This window comes from Podarcis pityusensis (assembly GCF_964106645.2).
Source record: "Podarcis pityusensis genome assembly, chromosome: 3".
NCBI classification, from domain to species: Eukaryota; Metazoa; Chordata; class Lepidosauria; order Squamata; family Lacertidae; genus Podarcis; species Podarcis pityusensis.
Genome location: NC_138026.1, coordinates 40303519 through 40322472, shown reverse-complemented (window position 1 = coordinate 40322472; position 18954 = coordinate 40303519).

Sequence of the window (18954 nt, the reverse complement as noted above, 5' to 3'; positions counted from 1 at the left end):
TACATAGGTCTGCAGCACCTTTTTTTTTTTTTAGACTCGGTTATGCCATGTTGCTTAGTTTGCGACTTCAGTTCAGTTTAGCATTTCAGGTGGAGGAAATCAGAGCTGTATTCATTATTCACCATGGAATCCACTCCAAGTTCATTTATCCATGCATGTGTGGAATTAGAAGGAACACTCGTTTCAAAACCTGGAACAATGCAAGCTTTAGAAAAAACTTTTATACTAATTTCGCCATGTCGGACACCAAAACGGATAATGTAGTTTGGGACAGAAGATGAACAGCAGTGGAACAGAAACAATAGAAGGCAGAATGGGAAATGGTGCCTTCCTACACATCCACATGCAATATATGTACAGTGGTACCTCAGGTTACATACGCTTCAGGTTACATAGGCTTCAGGTTACAGACTCCGCTAACCCAGAAATAGTGCTTCAGGTTAAGAACGTTGCTTCAGGATGAGAACAGCAGCGCGGCAGCAGCAGGAGACCCCATTAGCTAAAGTGGTGATTCAGGTTAAGAACAGTTTCAGGTTAAGTACGGACCTCCGGAACGAATTAAGTACTTAACCTGAGGTACCACTATAGAACTGCCTTTGAAAAGAATTTGGAAGCTTCAGCTCATGCAAAATGCGGCAGCTGGACTGTTTTATGGAGCCCACCTTTTCGAACAGATCACTGCAGTTCTGACTCCACCTGCCTAGGCTTCTAGTTCATTTCTGGACACAACTAAATGTGCTAGTTCTTATCGATAAAGCCATAATGGTTTTGGGATTAGAAATGCCTCTCTCCATATGATCCTGCTTGCCCACTCTGTTCAACTTCAGGGGCCTTGTTAGATTTTATTTGTTTTTGTTTCATTGTAAGGGGGCTTTTGAGGGTTGAAATTATTTTACAATGAATACAAACAGTTCTGTTTCTGGAACCAACCAAACACAGTCAGCAAAGGATTTACCTGTGTTTAACTCTGAGTACAGACAAGTGCTGAACCTCATTTTCCATGGCACAACAAGCAAAACTCTCTAAGTAGCCATTCACTTGTGGTTGTCACCCAGCAGTGCTTACAGAGTACAGAAGTTTGCTTAGCAGAGCGATTCCCAGACAAAGAAGCCTACTGTTTCCTGACCTCTTTGGTTGGGGACATCAGCTTGCTCCTGAGAAAAAATCTAGCTTGCCTGATGCAGGTCTGCTTCTTTGGCTCATTCTGTGTCTCTTCTAATAAATATTCAATCTCCCCCCCCCCCCAACACATTAAGAAAACATGTTTTGTTCTTGTTGTTAAAAAATTTTGTGATGATGACTGAAACAGGCCTGGGCAGTTATTTTAGCGCTTCTGCATATAGGTTCCCACCCACTCCCATTTTTTATTGTGGAAACTTTAAGCAAGAATCTTAGTAGAACAGATCATTGGTACAGTGGTACCTCAGCTTAAGAACTTAATTTATTCCGGAGGTCCGTTCTTAACCTGAAACTGTTCTTAACCTGAAGCACCACCTTAGATAATGGGGCCTCCCTCTGCCGCCACGCCTCTGGAGCACGATTTCTGTTCTCATCCTGAAGCAAAGTTCTTAACCCGAGGTACTATTTCTGGGTTAGCGGAGTCTGTAACCTGAAGTGTCTGTAACCTGAAGCATCTGTAACCCGAGGTACCACTGTACTGATAATGCACATTTATAAGTTTGCTAATACCAGAAAAAAAATAAAACTGGGAGTAACACCAGCATAAACTCACTAATTTGAAGGGTGGCGCACACACAATTTCCCACCATTATCTCACAAAATAACAATATTGATAAAGAGAAAATAAGCAAAAGAAGTAGAATACGTTCAGTAAGGAACCGCATCTTATAATCAATACATTATTTCCCTCTTTTGCTTTTATAGTTAACACCCAGTGATCATTACTGTATTTTTAAAAGTGCAGATGACAAGACATGATACTTGGCATCCCTAACATGGGGGAACATGGGGAAACAGAAGCACACATGTGCATAAAGTGTGGATACATGTTCAGTGACCTCTACTGTTGTGTCACACCATGGCCACTGGTGTGAATGAAATTTGACATTATATAATGTGATATTGATTAAAAAAACCACAATTCCCTAACACTGTAGGTAAAGCAGTGTAGAATGAATGTCAGAAACTGGGACAGGAGCACTAGCATTATAACGAGTGAAACCAGCGGGAAAGCAAGCTTTGCTGATGAAATATACTCAGAGTTCTGCAGTGATTTCATGCTCTTTATTGCAGCTTGTAAAACAGTGATTTAATTTTTCCCCAAACCTCAGGCTTTTATATACATAATTTATACAATGAGTCCTGTCTGATTGGCTGATTCTGCTTCCCTGCTGGAGGCTGATTGGTCTTCTCCTGCAGGCCAATCAGTTGTTGCATTCTACGATCCTACCAGCCTAATAGGCTGATTAACTTCCTCCTGGAGCCTGATTGGTCTTTTCCTGCAAGCCAATCAGCTATTGCATTCTAGGATCCTTCCTGCCTATTGTTCTAGGATCCAAGCTTAGTACATAACAGCTGAGAAGCTGAATTCATCATTGCAACCCCTGCCACCTCTGCCTCTCCTTCCCCTGACCTGGGTTATTTGGAAAGGCCTTTGCAGGAGTGGGAGAGAAAGCTTGAAATGGGCTGTGTGGGGTGCTACTTCAAGGAACTTATGAGTGATTGATACATTGCAAGTAGTCTAACAGGGGAGCTCCTCCTCTTTCTAAATGAACCTCCTTTTGGTCTGTTAGGCTTTTTCAAAAATTGGATGTATTGCTCTAGGACAGGCATAGGCAAACTCGGCCCTCCAGATGTTTTGGGACTACAACTCCCATCAACCCTAGCTAACAGGACCAGTGGTCAGGACCAGTAGTCCCAAAACTTCTGGAGGGCCGAGTTTGCCTACACCTGCTCTAGGATAACAGAGCACTTTAATCCATTCTAACTGCACATATGTATTTCCAGTTTGCGCTCAAATTCCTCTTGCAAAATAGTGGTGGCCTGCCTGGAGGCACTCTTTGGCTGCAGTCCTTAACATACTTACTAGGGAGTCAGTTGCACTCAGCTTCTGATCAAATATACTTAGGGTTGCCCTGCCAATAGCTGATTTGTGCCCCCAAAATGCTTGGTAATGGGAATGAGCTGCTTTTTAAAAAATATACTGCATGCTGCTTACAGTTTCACTGCCTTTAAATGGATTTGCTACAAACGATTCTGTGTTGTTGCACGCATATATATATATATATATATATTCAGAGAAACTAGCAAACTGAGCTTTTATTTTTTTTTTCAAAGAGGTTGTAGTAGAAAGCAGTCATTTAATAAACTTTATCTATGTGTGGAGAACTTTATACCTGCTTTTGTATGTCCTTCTGTTCATCCACTCAACCTTATCCTGCTAATGTGCATTAATGAAATTAAAGAATGTTTAGTCATATGGCTGAACATTTGACACCATAGAAATTCAGGTATGTTTGCAATGTTATTCTCAATGTTAATGAGTCACTCTTAGGTGAGTGTAAGCTCCAGTCAGCTCAAAAATTCTTGCCCAGGGTCAGCTGTGCTTTGGAATTTCTACTATTTCAGCTATGGGAAGCAGACTGGCATTATGAATTTACTAGCAGAAGTACCAAAAAGGGTAAGGTAACCTTTTTTCCATTTAAACCATAGGTGGGGAACCAATGACTAGGTAGTGATTTGCATCCTGCTATGTTTGCTGCAATCAGTGCTGTTTCGATTCCACTACAGTTCAACTTCCACTAAAACCGCTGTTGTTCATCTCACTATCCACTGCGGCTGAAACTAATATAATTAATTACATAGTCAATTTCAGTGGAAGGTAAATATTAAAAGATACAGAAAATTACACAATTATGTAAGTAACATTTGAGAAATCGGGTCCTCCCTTAAAGAGGGCACGTGTTGCAGTGAGACCTGGCAACCATACCCTGTGTTGTGGGTGGGTTGATTGATTAGCCACAACACCCAATTGGTAGGTCCCTTGATGCTGGGTTTAATCAGGCCAATGGGACGCAAGCTAAATGGATCAAGGGACCTATATATACCTATGCACGTGACCCAGAGCTTCCTCTTACGGTGAGTGCATCGGAACACCCGCCCACCTCTCCCTATATTTAGGGCTTGCACGCTAGACCTTGTTATGCCATCATGTGTCGTCTGTCGTTGGGACAGGGGCACGGCAGGAATTTTCCCCACTTGGCTGATTGGCTGGTGCCATTTGGGTTTTGCCAGCTGTGTAGCAAATCATCACAACTTGTAAGGTTGCGGATAGGCTTTGGTTCAGGTGATAGGGATGGGAGAATGCTCTCACCATCCCTATGTGAAGGGTATTCCTTTAAAGGAATCCAGGGACTTGATGGTTTGGGCAACCCCTGTGAGGGGGTTGTGCCCGTGCCTGAGTCCAGGGGGGCATTTGGGTGGCGGAGATAGCATGCTCCCGGCTTTCCGCTTATCCAGGTGTTCACCCTAGGCTGACCTATGCTGGTGCCGTGGGTCAGCGCTACCTGTAACGGTGCAGGGAGCTAGTCGAACCAGAGCCTATGCAACCATCCAGTTGCTGTAATCAATAAAGTTGTGGCCTAAATTCTGCCAAAAACCAAACCAGAATTTGAGTCTTGTCTGAATTTATTTAAGGGGGAGGTTTAAAGGTCTGAACACGCAACCTAAAAAACAAGAAGAACCCAATGATACAGAATACCACTTGTATTTACTGGCATATTTCCATTTCTGATCTCAGGTGAACATGTGAATCGTGGTAATTTCTGTGTGTGTTTACAAGCATAGGCTCCAGGAGTTGGTTTGAGTCACTGGACAAATCTGGGACTTGGGTCCAACACTCTGCTGTTGACAGCCATCCAGCTCCAAAGTAGTGATGAAGCTGGAACTAACCACAAAAAGGATAACATACCATATCTTTATTGCCTAAATAATAGGTCTCTTAAGGGTGCGGCCCTTAACAGTTGCAATTTCCTGGCATTTTTAAGCTTCATGTTTAACAAAAGAGGGGTTTTTCGTTAATTGAATTATGTTAAATACAATGCCTTTACAATGAGCAGAATATGAAACTATATATGGGAGTTAACCATTCAAGTGACAAAAAGTTCTTTATATGCCCAGCTACTGAACTCCGTAGTTCATCAATATGATCAAATGCATTTCAGGATATAATATATGTTGCTGTTTTTACTAATAACCCCCCCCCCATCACTCTAATTTTGAAGGCATCTCCTTATGCTGCCAAAGATAAACAATTCTAGCAATCATAAGTGCATTCAGTGCAACTTTGTGTTTCATTCTAGGAATTAAATCTGGCATAAAGTTGAGCAAACAAACCAGTGGATCTGTAGGTATGCTAATGTTAGGAAAGTCTGTTTCTGCTTAGCCTGGACCAGTGGTTCTCAACGGGTGTGGCAGGAGAGGATGGCAAGTGTGGCAGGAAGATTCAGTCATTTTGGGAATGATTCATGTTATTATGTAGCTGCATTGTTTTATACTTTCTGGCTGTCCCATGATCATATTATAAAGCAGGTGTGTTCTATGTCAGGTTTCCTCAAACTCGACCCTCCAGATGTTTTGAGACTACAGTTCCCATCCTCCCTGACCACTGGTCCTACTAGCTAGGGATCATGGGAGTTGCAGGCCAAAAGCATCTGGAGGGCCAAGGTTGAGGAAGCCTGTTCTATTTATAAATCAAGAACCACTAGGAGTTGTTTTTTTGTTTGTTTCCCAATGTACTTCTTGCCATATATATTTTTTAAAAAATGGTGTGGAATGAGCAAATTTTTATTCTGAAAATGTGGCCCAGAGAAAAAAGTTTGAGAACCACTGGCCTGGACAATCATTTTCTAAAATACTTGACTTTTTGTAACATTAGGGACAGCGAAAGTAGTGCTGCCCATATAAGGTTGGGCTCCAACTTCCATTATCCCTCGCCAACCAATCCCTGATTTACATGATGATAACAATGGTTTATATGCCACCATTAGTGTTCAGTGAGTTTTATGGAGAACAAGCTTACAATCTAAAATATGATACAGGAGAAAGAACAGAGGAAGGGGAGGTAAGTAGAGGCAAGGGCACGTATGAAAATGATGTGCAATTATTTCAGTTATGTGATCAAGGAGACATTTATTGGGTTGTTTTTATTATTTATTAAATTCATGTACCATCTTTCATCTGAGGCTTGCAGGGCTGTTTACAGTATAAAAACAGAAAAATACATAACATAATAACAAACAAAACAATAACCTAATTATTTGCTTGCAGTTATTTGGCTGAATCCATAATGTAAGAAAAATTAATATTTTTTGTAGGGGGGGAATGCAGCAAATTCCATGTTTTATATGAGAGAAAAGAACAAAAAGGGAGGAGGCTTTCTCAGGATCTGTTACATAATTTACAGCAAGCTGTTTAGTTGCACATTATCCTGGAATTGTACACATTATTGTTATATGCATGTTTATGATAAATCTTCTAAGGTAGGACATACATTTGGTTATTAAATAAATAAATACTAGTAGGCGCTAGATGAAGATCTGAAGTAATTGCCCTTTAGACAACTTGCTATCTTAACAGTGAGAAAATAACTAACAAATTTATGATTATCAAATGCAGGTTTGAACTTCTGAAGCAGGTTGGATTGTATGTCATTTTCGCTTTAATAACTGCCTAGCATTTATATGGCCAAATTTCCAGTATATGTTAGATTGTTAGAATGTGCTGACTAGCATCAACAACATGTTCTAGTAGTTATATCTTTAAAATGATTACCAGCTGTCTTTCTCTGTAATGGGGAAAAAACTTATTTCCTCTATCTCTCTCTCTCAGTAGAATGTTTGACTGCTCCCTGAAATATCCAAGTCTGTGCATTTTAGAACACATCTTGCAGATTAACAATAAAAGTTTTAATTAGTGACTTAATTTTAAGACAAACTTTGCATAAACAACTAGAACATTTATTTTCAAGATTGTAGAATAAACAGGCATTGGGGCTTGAAATCATCCTCTTTTCTATCATGGATGGTATCAGCCTGAGGACCACATTCTCTTGTGGGCAGCCTCCCAGGAGCCGCACACCAATGCTAGCCAGGATCAGAGCCAAGACTGGGCACAGCAACGGATGAGACGATTGCATCTGTACATTAAGCTACATTCCATCCACACAAAAGCCCGAGGTTTCTACAACTCTCTCCTACATCTCTTCATCCTAGCAAGCAAAAAGCCATGCCACAACAACTCAAGGACATATTCCAGCCAGGAAAAACACTTGACAAGAATATGGAACAGTGCCTGGGAGGGGTAGATGCTGGGGAGGGTCTTGATTGGCCACCTTTGGTCTTGATGCCAGAGGTCCTCCACTCCTGCTATATACCACAGGTGGGGATGTTGGTGAATCCTGCTGAAATGGGAGCAGAAATTACTGGAGTCTGCATTTTCATCCAATGCCCAGAACAGAAATCAATCCAGCGAACACAATCAGTATTCACTGTTGTTGTTTTCAGTTCACAAACAATACATATCTTGTTGAATACAGTGGTACCTCGGGTTAATATAATTCGTTCCGGAGGTCTGTTCTTAACCTAAAACTATTCTTAACCTGAAGCACCACTTTAGCTAATGGGGCCTCCTGCTGCTGCCACGCCGGTGCTGCACAATTTCTGTTCTCATCCTGAAGCAAAGTTCTTAACCTGAGGTAATATTTCTGGGTTAGTGGAGTCTGTAACCTGAAGCGTATGTAACCCGAGGTACCACTGTATTCTTCCTTCCCCCAATATGTGTTTCCTTTGCAGAGAAGTGAATGGTGTCGAATAATGTACTGATAATGTCATTGATTATGTAACTGACTATGTAGTTTATTAGGTCAAATTTTGCTATAGTGGAGACAAATAATGTTTTTATCATAGGTGAAACTGCAGTGGAGTGGAAACGGTCTGCTTGCAATGAATATGAGGATGAACTGAGATCAGTACCTTCTTACATGCATAACTATAATCTCATTTACCCTACTTTCTCCAGGTCTGTAAAAAGGGGGGAGCATCACACTTACCCCCCTTTGATGTGTTGTACATAATCCCATACGTTTGTTTGGACACCTTTACTTTGACATGGGCACCAACCTAAGAAATTATAATGGATCGCAAGTGAAGTGTAGATCAGCTCTTCGGTTCTGAGAGCACAAGTCATTGCTTGGACAATGGAGCTGACATCTATTTGTAGTAGAACAGTAACTTTCCCCATCATGACTCCAGCTGGACAAATGCTCCCCAAGGGAACAATTCTTAAAACCATATTATGTGTTGATGAGCACATTTTCTAGGACAGACCTCACTCGTTGTGCGCAAATTACAGCTATTTGAGATGAGATTTTGGCACCAGTATTTTCAAATGAGAAGAGAATTATTCCTATTTATTAGCTTTCTTTCTTTTCTTTTTTTAAACGAAGTGTCCTGCCTTTCCTAAAAGTAATTCTACAAACTTCAGAGGAAACAATAACAGCAATAAAAATTCAATTCACAGTAACATTCGACTAAACAGCACAGAACTAGTGAAATAATAGATATTCCATGGGTTGTACACCCACTGACAGCTCTTTGGAGTTCCATAACTGAAAAGACTCTCTCCTTTGTGCCCTCATCTCAGCTGACAGTTGGGATTGGGTAGGAGACTTGAGAGGGCCTCCACTGAAGGCCTTAGCAGAAGGAGAACGCACAATACAGGAGGAGAAGGCACTCCTTCAGAGAACCTTGTTCCAAATGTTAAAGGGCAAGGAAGACCCAGGTCAGCACTTCCATATTCTGGGGTTTTGTTTATCCAATTTCCTATCAGTTTCCCAACCCCGCAAGATGTGCCAAGAGTACTGACAAGTTGCTTGTGGGGTATACGTTTTTATGCTTACGCCGTTTTCGCATCTCACCCATATGAGTCTGAGATAGAGAAATACCACGCAGAAACTCCCACAGACTTAACACAAATGATTCAAAACTGGTAGAGTTTGAGCTTCAGGCTAGAACTGTCCAAGAGGGAATATGTGGAGGGGCTGGTGTGGCTAGGGGACAGGTGTGATTCCAGCATTCCCCAGTAGGGCTGGAAAAACCACATCTGAAACATTGGAGAGCTTTTGCCCATGCTGACAACACTAAGTTAGATGGGCCAATGGTCTTACTCAGTAATAAGGCAGCTTCCTGTGTTCCTGTTTAAAAAAAAAGAAAAGAAAATCTTATCTATCATAATTGAACATCCTGAGAATATTTCAGAGTTTTGTACTGTTTCTCTAATGGAAATATAAACGTCTGGCTAGCATTAGGGAACTTGGCCAAATTTATTTGCCAGGGATTTGTTTTTGTTTTATATTTTGGGTGCATGGTGTGTGAACGAGGGAAGGAATCATTCACTTGTTTCCATTTTCTGGCACCTGAAGACATCTTGCTCTGAGAAATGACACTGCAAGAGCAGAAAAGGAGCAATTACATGAAGGAAATGTTTGTGTGTGTCTGTTGTCTGATGGGGGGAAGGGGAATGAAGAAGGAACAGACGCAGTTCTAGTCCAAGTGATATGTCACGCAAACAGAATGTGAGCTTTCCCCTTTCTGTTGTTGATAAAACAATAAGGTTTGTCCTTGAGTTGAGCTTTGATTCGAGATATAAAAGCAAATTTAAACACAAGGCTTTGTGAAAACTGTAAGTTTGGCAATGGTTTCTGATGATAAGAAGGCTTATCTTGTAAATGCTTTAATTAATTTGGGGTGTGTAACATCCAGGGTTGGTCTGCTGGGATTCCTTGGAAACCTCAAGCGCATCGTTTTGTAAACACAGTTAAACACCCATAAATCACTCAGTATTTCTTTTTCTTTTTTTCATTGTTTAAGGGTTTTTATGGAAAAACAAATGCAATCTGCAAATCTCTAGAATTGAGAGAGAGAGAAATGTTGCTTAAGAATTAGACTTCTGCCCCTACAGTCTATTCACACAGTTGTTCACAACTCATTAGTGTGACAGGTTTATGTTGCTGTTGGTATTTTTCTTAAAATGTCAGTGTTTTATGATTTGGTGAACTCTCTCTTAAACAGCCAAACCTCCAGCTAACCATGTTTCCATGTTTTATTGCTATGTTGCCTATCAATTTCTCTTCAGGATGTGCCCCCATGCCATACTACTAAAGGCATTAAAACAACAACAGCAGCAGCAGCAGCAGCAGCAGCAGCAGCGAGTATATACATTTTGAATTGCATGGATTATTTTGACATTTGGTTGAAAAGCTTCATCAGAGAAAATGCAAATTATGAAGGATAGTTGCATTTCAGCTCATGCATTGTTTCAGGAAGTGTGAATTAGTTAGGTAGGTTCACACTAAAATGAGAAGTATATCTACTTGCTCCCTTGTTTACAGTGAGCATCAGTGACACAGCTTTCAACCTTCCCTCCATGCATCCATTAAATATACATATGCTCAGCAGTTGAAAAAGATTGAAAATGGTAACCATGGAAGGGTGGAGGGGAGTGTAAGGATTCAGGGAATCCTAAATGATGATGATGATGTTGATGTTTGATGTTTGAATTTAAATGTGCAGTGTAAAACTGAATAAGATAGATAGATAGATAGATAGATAGATAGATAGATAGATAGATAGACAGACAGGCAGTACTTTTCCGTGTATAAGACTAGGTTTTTTTACTAAAAAATAATGTTAAAAAGGGGGGTAGTCTTATACATGGGTGCAATCTCCCCCCATTTTCTTAATTTTGACTCCCCCAAAATAGGGGGCGTCTTATACACAGGGGCGTGCTATGCATGGAAAAATATGGTGGGTGGGTGTGTACACACACACACACCATTTGAGTCTGAATTTGGTGGACCTGGCCCCAAAACGCTTGATTATTTGGTAAGTTTAGCCCTAAGTCTCGTGTCATTTGCCATGGCCCTCTAATTTGGACATAAATCATCATTGTGTGTTAAGCCACCTGGCTTTTGCCTTCAGAAATTGTTAATCCTGGCATAGCATTGTTGGTTATTTCACCACCACTGTGTAGAATCTGTCTGTTTTTTAAAACTATACTGTCTGCTTGTGTCCTGAATAAGAACAGCTTAATTAAAACAATTTGTTGCAACCTAAATTGTGACCACTACTAAATAAAGCCTAAATTTATTGGTAAAAAATGAAAAGAACTTTCCTCTGCCTACAAATCAGGAAAACAAAGCTGATGTACCTTTAAAAAAAGAAAAAAAAAACATTTTAACAAGACATACCATTTACAAATAAAGGTAAATAATAATAAAAAGGAAGCCACATTGCACACAGTTGCTGGCCACAAATATCTTCTGAGTTTTCTGGTGCTGAGAGTTATTTACTAAGTTTAAAATTCTCCACAGTTTTATTTATGTATGGCGTTCATCCCTAGTGAGCACCACACAGAAATAAATGTGTTTATTCAGAATGTATCTACTTTATATTCACAGATTTCCCCAAGGAATTCCTAGAAGAACTCATACAAGTAGTCTAGAGCTAAGGGGGGGGGGGAAACTGCCTTTACCACAAAATTCTCAGAATCATCTCCTGAACACTCTGAGGCAGGAGAATAATCAAATATTAAATGCATGGATTTAAATTGCAGTGTTTGACAAGCAGCATTTTTCACATATATATTTGGAATCTGATGTTTGATATTTGACAGGATCTGACATTTGACAGACTCAGGCTGCATATATACCATACATTAAGCACCCGAAGAAGAAGAAGAAGAAGAAGAAGAAGAAGAAGAAGAAGAAGAATCCTGGGAACTGTAGCTTATTCCTCACAGTGCTACAACGCCCTCCTATCAGATGTCAAAGAGATAAACAACTACCTGACATTCAGAAGACATCTTAAGACAGCCCTGTTCAGGGAAGTTTTTAATGTATGACATATTAGTGTATTTTTGGTCTTTGTGGAAGCCGCCCAGAGTGGCTGGGGAAACCCAGCCAGATGGGCGGGGTACAAATAATAAATTATTATTATTACTATTATTATTATTCCCAGCACTAGTGCTTTGGGGAGGGGGAATATGCTTTAAATATATGGTGTGTACACAGCCTCTCTTTCCTCTGGCAGGTTCTTTGATCACTCACTACTTTCTATTCCCATCACGTCTTTCTACCTGCTTCTCCTCTGCTTTCTCCTCCTAGGAGTCTTCCTAGGCCTCGTCCTCCTACCCCTGATTCTCTATCCTTTGCCCTATGCTTCTTGCACACTCCTTCCTAAGGCACCTGCTTTGCCTAGATTTTGTGGTCCTAACAGATTCCCGCTCCCTGATGTGCTGCTGCAGTTCTTTCCAAATCTGCCCCCTCCCATTTGTGCTGCAGATGTGAAATGGTTAAGCTGAAGTTTCGATCTTTGTGGTTGCTTAGCAACCTGTTGATTCAACTGATTTGTCGGTTAGTGCCAAGAGGGATGCAATGTGTTTTTTAGCCAGTCATCTCATAGGCACTGAAGCCTGAATACCCAGCAAATCTAGCTGTGGGTTTTTCTTCTGTAGTTCCTAGAGAGCTATGATGGAGCTAGGCGGTGGGTGGAGGGAGGTGGATTTCCTTTCCTTTTCCTGAAGTGGTTACTTGACAGATTTAGCAAATCTAGCTTACTGGATTCTGCGACCTCAGAGCTTTTTTGACACATCCCCGGAATACCAGAGTGTTTCCAGTTCCAAGTTTTGAGCCCTGTCAGAGAACTGCAAACTGGCCACTGAATGTTGCTCTGTGTTTCAGCATTGCATACAAATGTGTACATAAATGCGATATACAACCTGCTCAGAAACGATGGCATGTGTTTATCTCTTTCTGGTCCCTGTTAAACTCTCTCTTCGTGTGTGTGTGTGTGTGTGTGTGTGTGTGTGTGTGCTGTTACAAACTACCTTTAGTGAACATTCATTTTATCAGATCACACTATATCAGATTCATCAAAATATTTTCCCCGTGGGTTACAGCAGACTACCAATGTTTCCAGCAACAGTCTGGCACCCATGAGATAAACAGAAAAATAACCGAGTCAGGAATTGAGTCTAGAGTGCAAATAGAGGGAAAGAATTTCAAACACTGGGCCCTTCAGTAATCAGGTTTCCTGAGGCTCTTTATATATTACTCTTATTGACCGCTGCTAATGTGCTGTTCATTCAGTCTCCCAGCCTTGCTGCCCTCTGCATGGAGGAGGGAATCCTTCCAGGGAAATTTGACCATGACATCCATTGCTGAAACTGCTGATAAAAAGGCTAATAAGGAAGCAGCCACAAAGGAATAAATCCCACACGCCTTGCTTTGCAGCACAGTACAAAATGTACTCATGCCTGCATTTTTACAGTGTCGAATTAAACAAAAAGGGGAGGGGTGAGGATATCTAACTAGCATATGTGTAGTGAAACTTAGCCGTATATTAAAAGAAAGAAAAAGAAACACCAAGCCCTTATTCAGACAAGCCAAAGGGAAGAGCTATTCCATTCAGAGACAGACCTTCTTTCAGGGCCTGTGTGAATCATCAGAATAAACATGATTCATTCGGGATCCTCAGAGCTCTGCACAAGGTATGAAACGATTTAGTTGTAAGCTTCCCTTGGCAACTGGAACAGCAATATCTCGGCACCAGCCTCTGGTTTAATTTTTTTTGGGGGGGGGGGAGAAGCATCACATCCTATTGCTACTCTTAGACACTGATCCTCTCAACAAACCTCACTTCTCCAGTGTAATTTGGAGCATAATCTAGCTAAATGCCCTTTAAAGAACCTTGAAATTTTAATTTCCCTATTGGATATGGTGGTTCTAAGAACTTTCTTTTATGCTTTTCAAATATGTGCTTCATGGGTAACATTCAATTTTTTTTGTGCTACAAGGGGATTTCTCCTCTGCCCATGCATGCCCCACGGCATCCCCAAACCTGCTCCAGAGATTTGGGGGAACCCCCAGAACAGATTTAGGAGGTGAGGGAGAGAACATTCTGTTATGGAAGGCAAAACCCTTGCATGCTGGTTCACCTTAACACCACATTGAATGCAACCTATCTCAATAACATTACAGATAATTTAGCCATGAGAATGGATGTCCCTATTTTCATCAGAGAAATGTTGGAGGGTATGAAACAGTGTTAGAGAAGCACATCCAGAGAGATTTAGAAGGGACAGGAAGTGGTTTTTGCATTTGCATGTTCAGACCTTTAAACCTCTCCCTTAAATAAATTCAGACTCAAATTTTGGTTTGGTTTTTGGCAGAATTTAGGCCACAACTTTATTGATTACAGCAAGTGAGTGGTTGCATAGGCTCTGGTTCAACTAGCTCCCTGCACCATTGCAGGTAGTGCTGATCCACGGCACCAGCATAGGTCAGCCTAGGGTGAACACCTGGATAAGCGGAAAGCTGGGAACAGGCTATCTCCGCCATCCAAATGCCCCCCTGGACTCAGGTAACGGCACAACCCCCTCACAGGGGTTGACCAAACCATTGAGTCCCTGGATTCCTTTAACGGAATACCCTTCACATAGGGATGGCGAGAGCGTTCTCCCATCCCTATCACCTGAACCAGAGCCTATCCGCAACCTTACAAGTTGTGACGATTTGCTACGTGGCTGGTGAAACCCAAATGGCAACAGCCAATCAGCCAAGTGCGGAAAATTCCTGCCGTGCCCCTGTCCCAACGACAGACGACACACGACGGCATAGCAAGGTCAAGCGTGCAAGCTCTGGGTCACATGCATGGGTATATATAGGTCCCTTGATCTGTTTAGCCTGCGTCCCATTGGCCTGATTAAACCCAGCATCAAGGGACCTACCAATCGGGTGTTGTGGCTATCCAAACGTACCCACCCACAGCACAGGGTTTGGTTGCCAGATCTCACTGCAACACGTGCCCGCTTTAAGTGAGGACCCAATATCTTTACTCCCAGTCACTAGTGAATTGGGAGACATGGCTTCCCTTTGCTGGCTAAGACTGGGGGAAAGAAGCGCTGGGGGAGGTTTACTGTGGTGGTTGTGGCAGGCAGTTGTGTTGGTGACAGTGACTCTTTTCTTCTTTTCTTTTTAAAACACTACTACTGGCAGCTGCAGCCCTTTCTTTTCTTTTAAAAATGCTTACAGCGGTGGTGACAGCTGTCGTTCTTTTCAACCAATTTAAAAACGCTGGTTGTGGCAGCACCAGAATCTGGAAGAGAGCTCCAGCTGCTCCCTGAACCTCCTTGAATGCAAGTGGTGTTCCTCCAATTAAAAAAAGAAAGTCGTTGCCACCACAAGCATGAATTTTAAAGTAAAATAAAAGATGCAGTAGTGCCACAAGCACCAACCCTAAACTCCCCCTGCCTGAAGCAAGTGGAATTATTTCTCATTAGTCCTTCAGCTCCTCCTCTCAGGCTGCAGAAACACCACCACTGGATTTGGGCAAAGTGGGATCTTGAAAGTGAGCCATCTCAGTGTTGGAACATGCCCTTGCCTCAAATGTGAACATTTTCTGTGCTGTGCTGCCATTTCTTGTAGCCTCCCCGGGGCTTTGCCTGTAGGCTTTTGTGCAGATGGTTTCCAGCAGCTTGTGGTCAGACTGAACCTTCAGAGGCATGCTGAGCGCATACTGATGGAACTCGGTCATGGCAAACGCAGTTGCCAACAGCTCCTTTCAATTTGAGCATAATTCTTCTCAGCCTGCCAGAAGATAAGTGGCGTGGAACCCAAAGATCATTGGAATGGCAGAACAATAAAAGAGCAAGACAGGGACAACGCATGCAAATCTAATATCTCCCCTTCCCAGAAGAACCCACTTCCCACCCTTTCTTCTGTGAACATCCATCCATCTATGAAAATTCCATTTCCCTTCAACCTAGGCTAGGCTTTCATCCTCTTCAGCCTCCCAAAGGCTTCTTTTACCCTGCTCTGCTCTATCTATCTCACCCAGTCATTGCTAAGCCACCATATGTTGTTGGACACCCAACTCTACCATCCTCTGGGAAGCGTAGCCAATGGTCAGGGTAGACGAGAGATTTTGGTTTTTCTAATACAGTTCAAAAACACAAACCTTTATTCCTGCAGTCTGAAGTAGTCTGTTCTACCATCTCAGGTCTCTACAACCGCAGTGAAGCAGAATTAGGTGGATATGTGGTAAATCCAGCTTTAGTTATGGGTCTGGACAAAAATTCAACTCATGCTGCGGAATTGTTACTGTGTTGAAAGCAGTGGCCAACATCCAGAGGGAGGATTTTGTTGCTAATAATTTTCAAACTGATGTTATTCATCCCACTTTCATTGAAATTCTTGGAAATTTAAGCAGCTTTTTACTCCTTGCCAATGGAGGTTCTCTGCATCAAATATGATAGTGACTAGATCATAGCAATGTTATAAGAAACATAAATCCTGTGGTTTGAATAGAAACTGCAACATACCTTAGCTACAAAGCTGCTTCAATGGCGCTGCAATTAATCTCATCACCAACAGAATATTTTTGCCTATTTCCCTTTCACAGAGAAAATATTCATTTTTATCAGAGTTATTAACTGAGGCAATACTTCCACTTTCTTCCCGCTTCTCACTCCCTTAAGAGGTTTTTAATGAGTTTTAAAATGAGAAGCATCTGTGTGATTTAGGTGATTAAGTCCTCCCCCACCCCTTTTTTTTTTGGTTTTGTTTTGCACAAAGGGCTAATACTAATTCCGGCTGCAACACTGCTTCCATTTCCACCTGCAAAACGGCTCTATGCCACACTGAAAATGGCTGCAATTGCATGCGCATCACATGTTCGGTTTCTGCACTGGTGGGAATCACCATGTATAAATGCAAAAAATAACTTCATACAGAGTTTGGACCAAGGACTATTTTCACATCCATTTTAGTATCATAAGAGGATAGTTATTCATTTATTTACTAGTTGAAATACTTACACCTCATCCTTCACTTAAAAATGAAAAAAAAAAAATGAAGAGCTGCTTACACAATCATAAAGCAACAGAACAATCACAAATGCAATAAACCTCAGTGTTAAAAATTACATCACATCAACAGAATAGTGGAAAACTAAAGACCAATTTGCTTCTTGGTCATTTACCACTGTTGTAGATATATCTTCCTAGCCAAGGTCCATGTGGACTAGAGAAGTTGAATAAAACAATTTTTTTGGTCGTTCGATTGTTTTTAAAAAATACATATCTGATGTGTAGCAGATCTGTAATGGAACAATTTTGTTATTCGGCAGAATTGTACTTTAATTTCTCGCTAACATATTTCTACATAAACCAAGTCAGCGTAAGTGACTCCTTGAAAAGTGGGCTTCAATAATAGTTTTTCCTCCAGAGGTAAAATCAGTCGAATTACCACCCTAATTGAGAGTTCCTTTGCAATGTGTGGGCAGGAGAATGAAATAAGCAACAGCCTGGTCTTTTCCAAACAAGGGAAGTTTGAAAGGCTATGATTGAAGGTTTATTTCAGGAAAAACGGCTGCATCAAATTGACAGCCACATGTACTCCTCTCACATAAGGGTGGTTGAATTCTTTGAAATGTCTTCCTCTCTTTTTTGCAATATAAATATATTCAGGAGCACTGAGATGAATATAGCTGGCTTCCATCCGTACTCCTAGGAAGAGCAGTTAAGCGGGTATTGAAGCTTGTAAATCTCCCTCTCTGCAGGAAGGTGGAGAGGAAGGTCAGTGTACAGAGAAAGAGTTGGGAGACAGTGAGGGGGACAATGCTAGCACACTTCTCTGTCTGCTGTGCCCTTTGCAACTTTACTGTCCCCTATTCAAAACATCTGGAAAGGGGTACTTTTTGTGCATTCTTCCTTTGAATTTGAATCACCCAGCATCATATGACACAAAATGTCTTTGGCTGCCCCTAGTGGCAGAACTTGATAATTACAAAACTGTGATGTGACTGTTCACCTACTTCTTTTCTTCTCATAATATTGACGTTTCAGTGGCATGCATAAATGTAATCCATGTGTAACCTGAAAATTTAAAGCTGCCTAATTCCTAAGCTTCCTGGGATGCATTTAATTATACTATTTCAGTTTTATTTTGCCACTGCTAGGAAGCAGCATGCGAGAGAATGAAAGGTACTGCCAGCAACAAATCCAAAGGTAATATATAGCCTTCGTTTAATTATGCCAAATGAAAGCAGGCTGGCAGCAGAGTTCCTAATGATTACACTCTGTTTTAATTATCTGTTTTATTTGAAGGCTTAACTGAATCGCCCTCTGCTATATTTGCACTGTGTTATCAGTTGTCACTGATCCCTAAATCATTTTCCAGGTTAGTGCTATCCATGATAAATTCCTTTAATAGCCCAAAACCCATGGCTGAAAACAAAACAAAACATTTGTTTAATTTAGACATCCATTGGTCACCACACACCAGTAATTACAGGAGAAGAATGAGTATTTCTCACTCTGCTTCTGGTGACAAAAAACAGCACAGTTGAAGCATGGCTTTGAAAAATAGCAGTATTGTTAACAGGGCTGTATTTTCCCAGGGGTGCAAGGGGGGCGGACTACCCGGGTGCCAAATTCTGGGGGGGGCATCACAGTTTTTGCTGTTCCCCTCCTTAAAAGCTGAACAACTTTGACCTGCCCCCCCAAAAAAAATTAGGGGGCACTGGGCGGATCTTTGCACCCTGGCGGCACATATGCTAAAGACAGCCCTGATTGTTAATGCACATACTATATCCCCAAAATTAGTGAGTGTAAGGCTTGCTGTTCAGTTGTAATTGAACACCTTTTCATTTGTTGCTGATGGTGAAGACCTGGGTCTCTCCAGGCCTAGTCCACTATGCCACTGAGATATTTGGGTGGTGGTTGCAGTGTTTATTATCATGGCACACATGAAGCTTGGTAATAATCTGAGTGTGGGAAGAAGCAAATGAACTAAAATAATTAAAAGCTGTGGCAAGCTGTTCATGCACCGAGCTCTATACAAATTCAGAAGTAAAAAATAAACCCATGGAAAGTTGT